This window comes from Oratosquilla oratoria, chromosome 11, assembly GCF_046742065.1.
Source record: "Oratosquilla oratoria isolate Oo_2021 chromosome 11, ASM4674206v1, whole genome shotgun sequence".
Lineage (NCBI taxonomy): Eukaryota > Metazoa > Arthropoda > Malacostraca > Stomatopoda > Squillidae > Oratosquilla > Oratosquilla oratoria.
The window spans coordinates 70,987,493-70,994,992 of NC_134787.1; positions in this window are offsets into that span (position 1 = coordinate 70,987,493).

Genomic DNA, 7,500 nt, shown 5'->3' on the forward strand with positions numbered 1-7,500 from the left:
TTATTTGTATCTACTGAAGAGGATTGCAGTTTGCAATCGAAATATATAGATTCCCCGTTTCCAGTCTTTTCTACTCCAACAGTGGTTTCTACGTTATTGACAAATGTGTGATTACATTTTTCACCTGTAATATATATATATATATATATATATATATATGTATATGTACACGTATATGTATATGTATATGTATATGTATACGTATATGTATATGTATATGTATATGTATATGTATATGTATATATATATATACAATGTATATATACGTATATACATAAGTATATATATATATACAACACACATATATATATATACAGTATATATATATATATATATATATATATATATATATATATATATATATATATATATATATATATATATATATATGCAGAAATCACCGGGAAATATAAAAAAAAACAGATACCGAACGTTTTCGTCTACTTAAGACATCGTCAAAGGTACCTTTGTAGATGTCTTAAATAGGCGAAAACGTTCGGTATTCGTTCCCCCCCCCCCCGATGGTTTCGGCAAATATGGTTTATCGGGGGGGGTGTGGGGTTTGTTTGTATATATATATATATGTATATATATATATATGTATATATATGTACATATATATATACATATAATCTACTGTTTCCAAATTTGCTGATGATACAAAACTGTGCGGAGTGGCAAATGATCACTCAAACCAATTAGATATTCAAGAAGATTTAGATCAATTACAGCAATGGTCTGAAAAGTGGCTAATGAAATTTAACACAAGTAAATGCTAGGTAATGCACATAGGTAAAAATAACAGTAAGTACGATTACAAGTTATTTGGAAATTCGTTAACAAAAGTCGATAGTGAAAAAGATCTCGGCGTAATTATCAGTAACGACCTCAAATCATCCAAGCAATGTATTTCAGCCTCTGAGAAAGCAAATAAGATTCTGGGACTGATTGCGCGATCTTTTGATTTCAAAAGTCCATCACTCATTAACAAGCTATATAAATCGTTAGTTCGTCCACATTTGGAATATGCTGTTTCCGTATGGTCACCGAATCTCATTAAAGACATTGACAGACTGGAAAAAGTACAACGGCGAGCCACAAAACTGATTCCAAATATCAAAAATAAATCATACGAAAATCGACTAAAGCACATGAATCTGTTTTCCCTAAAAAAGTGTAGACTCAGAGGTGACTTGATACAGGTCTTTAAGATTTTAAAGGGAATTGACAACATCAAAAGTGACCAAATTTTCACATTGAATGAGAATCAGACAAGAAACAATGGTCTCAAACTGTCCGGAAATAGATTCAATTTGGAAGTAGGTAGAAACAACTTTGCCAACCGTGTAGTTAATGAATGGAATAAACTTCCTGCACAGGTAGTGCAATGTAGTTCAGTTCGAAGCTTTAAGAATCATTTAGATAAATACTTAAGTAAGATGCTGTAATGATTATAATTTATGTTATATTATTTGTTTTTGTTTTGTTATCATTTGTCTGTCTGATTTTCATTTATTATTAGTTATATGTTAATTTATTATTTACTATTTACCTGTTTGTTTATTATTTTAACTATACCTATGCATTTATTTATGTATTTTATTTGTTATTCACATTATTATAGTTTTTATCTATTATTTTATTATTAATAATTTTTTTTTTTTTTTATCCGACCTAGATATGGATCAAAAGGTCTCCTGTCGGCATGCTCCGCCTTTGTAATCCTTTGTAATATACATATATATTTATATAGATATATATGTATATGTATAGACATGTATATATATCTTTTTGATAACAAAATCCGTTTATGGAAGTTATATGTAGTCAATCCTGAAGCGCATAATTTTTCTTTCAATAATTTAGTTCTGGTTAACGTCAGACGATTTCATTGATATTTGGCAAAAGGCTTTTTATGGGGTCGAGTTAATGAGAATAATGTTGTTTCCAGTCTTGTAGCTTTGGTCCATTCAGAAATTGCAAAGCGGGTTAACCTAACCCTGAGGTTACGAGGTTAAGCCAATCCTAAAAAAGTCCTTTGCATGTAAGGATTTTTTTTTTTTACGTTTATTGATTTTATTGGTTTTGTTTATTTGTTGTTTCCGTTATGAGGGTAATCAATTCTATTCGAATTTGGCGATATACCTGGATACTTGCATAAATATTGATAAAGTTGTATTCTTCAATTTAATCGGATCTGCATGATAATAAATACAATTAGGCTATCAATGAATGTTATAATTGAAATAGATTATTCAAGTCTTAAAAGATTTTACATTAAGAATTTCTTTCCCGTAAGTCCAGACACCTTGTAATGGTGAGGGTCCGTCTTTAGATCGAGGACCTGGCACGGACAAAGTACGTCTTCCCTTTACTTCGGTGGTTAGAAAAAAACGTAAACTTAGACACGTCAAACGTCATTTGTGTTCAAAACATTTTATCGGCGGCGCAAAGGTCAGTCGTGCTTCAAGCTGAGTTCGAAACTTTCAAAGTATGTCGTGACGCCAGCATTATAAGACCGGGTAACAATTAAACGGAACATGCACGTGCCTAGACCCCCCCCACAAAACACACACACACACACACACACACACACACACACACACACACACACACACACACACACACACACACACACACACACACACACACACACACACACACACACACACACACACACACACACACACACACACACACACACACACACACACACACACACACACACACACACACACACACACACACACACACACACACACACACACACACACACACACACACACACACACACACACACACACACAACACTGAGCGTATGTGTGTGCATGTGTGCGTGCGTGTGTAGTCTAGGAAAGTAAATTCTGTTCCCTTCACAATCAGTATTATTGACAATATACTAACTCGATACAGTTGTCTATTTACATTTATCTTTAATATTATCTCTACAGTCATAGATACAATGTGCAATACGAGCCATTTCTTCGTATTATTGACATCATATGATAACGGGCGACTGGAGACCTCTGCCTTTTGGCGCGCGTGAGAGAATGGTCTAAGAGAGACCCTCTTCGGATTCTCAAAAAAGCTCTGATACATTTAATGACTTCTTCAAGACCTTCCTTTTCGTCCTTCAAGCTTCCCTTCCCGAAATGTTTCGCGCTTATCAGTGAGGAATGAGGATAATAAGGTAGACCCTTGTTTGTTCAGGATGCTTTGGGTCAGTATGAGAAAGTTGTTTGGCCACTTGTTTTGGGGAAGGACACCATATCTTGATTTTTTTTTTCTAATTCGTTCACAAGGCTCGACCACATAATCCATGGCAAGAGATTCTCTCTCAAGCATATTCTGTTAAAAACGACTGCAAAAGTAATTAATTTCTTTCGTAAGCTTTCTAGCTTCCGAGAAGTATATTGTTGTTGGGAGAAGATTGGAAAAAGTAAATACTGACTGCTCCAAATGGTTGTCAAATAAAAATCCCTCACCCCGCGGCAGTCACCCTCTTGAAAAAGAACTGAATAGCTCTGTCCTCTCCAAGCCCACACCACACCCAAAGAGGGTGGAGATAGAAGTCCTTATTGACAACATCTTGAAACTTGTTGATGAAGGTAAGATCGAAATCAGTCAACGCCTGCGACCAGAGCCTGTTGTTGAAACTGGTAAACAGCGAGGTACTTTTACCGAGTGTTATTTTTCACGATCTATACTTTTTAGAGCGAGTGGTTCTTGATCATTTGTAGCTTCTGGTACACTGCTCATCGTCATCATCAATTGGAAGCATACGCCAGGGGGCGTGTTGCTTCACTCACTAACGGGAGAGAAGTTGCGGGGCCGGTTTAGTCGTCAACAGTGCAACCATTCAGTAAGTAGTACTGGGCTACATGGTAACAGTAAAAGGACAGCTATTTCACCTGACCAATAACGTCGTCTGCAAATTAATATATTGACTGAATAGATATCTGACAAGTAAGATTCTTGGTAAAATTCTACTTCTATTTTATTATTCTATGTGCGTTTGATAAAACCCTCCTTTCTCTTCTTTTTTTTCAAAGAAATCATCTAAAGTCTGCCTCGATTTGCTTAACACTTCTATTTTTCGATTCTAGGTTGATCTATATATATGATCTATATCGACCTCATCACTTTCAGTTCCCGTCTCTCCGTAATTACTGGTTTAATTCAGTTTAACTGTTCCCCTTCTTCTGTATTATATTTCCTCATTCACATTCCTTTTACCATATCTTGCTTTTGAAAGTAAGTAATGTTTCTTGATGGGGTGAATTAAACGGAGGTATATTTTATTCTTCTTTTCTTCACTAATTCTCTACAACGTTATTGTCCCGCCTGGGACCCCCATTCCACTCACTAAGCCACCTCTGTTCCGACGTCACTACTGAATTCATCCAGTAATCTTGATTGTTATAAATGAGTACCTCCCCCAAGGGGGTAACTTTTCTCCCATGTATCAATAATTATGTTATTATAAAAAAAATTCGCCTCCACCCTTCTCCAATCAGAAAGACTGTTACAACGTCTTAAGAAATACTGCTTACACAAGCAATCTCAACATCGAAGAGGAATGGCTTAGTTTACATTTTGTCACATCAGCATTAAAATCTGTACCCTAGCGGTTGTTTATAAATTCTAAGACGGTTAGCGAGATTATGCAACTCCTTCCCTGCTTGTGTTTACCAAATATATAACTCGTAAAAATGAAATTCTTGCCACCTACTCCTCTATCTACCTTACTTGTCTACCTTAATCTACTAGCCTCTTACAATCTGTGTTTTTCTTCCTTTTCTCTACCTCTGCTTGTCCAGTGTATCTAATTTGTCCCTCCTGATTTTAATCTACACAATCCTTCTTTTTATTAAGTATTTTGTTAATTTGGAATATTTGCTATCTCTAACATGTTTCACAGTTCCTTCTTTCTCTGTCTATTTCCTAAGGATGTCAATTTAATTTAGAATCATAACTTCGATGAAGTCGTCATAATGTCTTAGAGGTTCAAATGTATTTTCAGTTTCCAGTTGAAATTCCTTCGAAAGGTTTATTTTCTTCTTGAAGACCAGTTTATATTTCTCAGTTCTGACATTGAATTTTGCTGTGCAGCAAAACTTTGCGAATGTCTTTCCTCGCATCTTCTAATATGAAGTCTATTTCACTCTTTGGTGTTCCATTTGGTGTTTTTCCAAAAGCTATTTACGACCTACACGGTATTAGGAGAGAGTTTTCATTATCCTCATGTTGCAGTTCTCTGCAAAATTAGCTAGCATCCCCCCCGTCATTTCTCCCACCAACTCCAAACTTCCCAACCCACGACTCACCATTCCTGTTCTTCCTCACTTCAGCACTGAAGTCACTGGCCACCAACGTGCTTTTTTTCTGGATAGACTGCCTGATTCACATCATTATAGAACTTATTTTATCGTATGAGTCCTGTGAGGTTGAGGCATAACCCTCAATTATTTTTAGTGCACATTTTACATACCCAAGCTACTACAAAATTTCACCACATTGCCAGCAATCTTTCGATTAATCAAGAATACTACACAAGATCTTTCCTTCTCTTCACATCTACAGAAGAACATTTGCTGAATGGTTTGTAGTTGTATACGCTTTGTTCCTTCTTCCTTCTGATCTCACTTAAGCCCAGCAAACGTTTTCTAGTTCTTCTATTAAAATCTAAGATGCATCTTTAGTGCCACCTTGTTCACTTCTGTATATTTGACAGTGCCCAATATATACATAAGGTGCCCAGTGCAAAACCGTCATTATGACGGTACTCTATTTATCTATGAGAAATTGATGGGTGTCAGTTAGAGGTGGGTCCTGCGACTGCGTGTGAGCTGATCTGTATATATGCATATATATATATATATATATATATATATATATATGCATATATACATATATATATACATATATATATATATATACATATATATATATACATATATATATATATAAATATAAATATAAATATATATATGAATTGTAAGAATGAAAAGACACGATTGAGAACAAGAGAATTTATCCTTGACCGGTTTCGCCTTTGAGGCTTCTTCAGAGGTAATATTACCTCTGAAGAAGCCTCAAAGGCGAAACCGGTCAGGAATAAACTCTCTTGTTCCCAATCGTGTCTTTCCATTCTTACCATTCATACACCTGTCATGTCACAATATATGTATATATATATATATATATATATATATAAATATATATATATATATACAGTATGCACACACACACACACACATACACACACACACACACACACACACACACACACACCCACACACACACACTCACACACACACACACACCACACACACACACACACACACACACACACAACACACACACACACACACACACACACACACACACACACACACACACACACACACACACACACACACACACACACACACACACACACTCACACACACACACACACACACACACACACACACACACACACACACACACACACACACACACACACACACACACATATATATATATATATATATATATATATATATACATATATATATATCATATGTATATACATATATGTGTGTATATATATATATGTATATATATATATATATATATATATATATATATATATACATACATTAGACTTAAAACCCAATTCGGAAAAAAGAGGCAAAAGTAGAGAGTTTTGTATATTTCGATCACTATCTGTGATCCTCTTCAACAGATGGAATACAGAGTTGAGATGACATACATATATACAGAGATGTGAGATAAAAATGTAGGAACAAGGGGAGGACTCAAGTCACGTGCCCGACGCTACGCGGACATTGCTGCATTTTGTCCACTGTTAGTATGGATGGCAGCAGTCTATCCGCTGCTAAGGTGGTAATGCAGGCAGGTGACCATTGACTATTTGATATATTATAATTAGGAAAATATCTTATTAATGAAAATTGAATTGATTTTGTCCGGATTGTGGCTGAAGAAATGCAAGTAACTCCCTGTATGAGTGGGCTTTCTGTAAACTGTGAATGACAAAAACTCCTGATTCCTGATTACTAAGATAAGGTAATTTATTATCAATTTCCCATTCTACTTTGAATTTTATATTATTGGCTAAATAATAATAAATTGTAAAAACATCGTCCACATATCTATACCAGAATATTTCTGGTGGTTTGATGTCTGGCAAAAGTACTGACTTAAAAAATACTATATATCAATTTGGTAGCATAGGAGAGAGATTTGATCCCATAGAGCAGCCAAATTTCTCCTTGGAAAATTATCTTTGAATGAAAAAATATTTGTGCTGACACGTAGTTCTGTTAATATTATCATTTTATTTACTGGTAGTGGAAGCTGGTTCTGGTACTGTTGAAACTTAATTTTCAAGAACTATAGAACCTCTGCTACATTAGTTTTAGTGAATAAAGACACTACATCAAGACTTAGTATTTTACTGCTTCTTGATAGGTTATGGCTTTTAATATTACT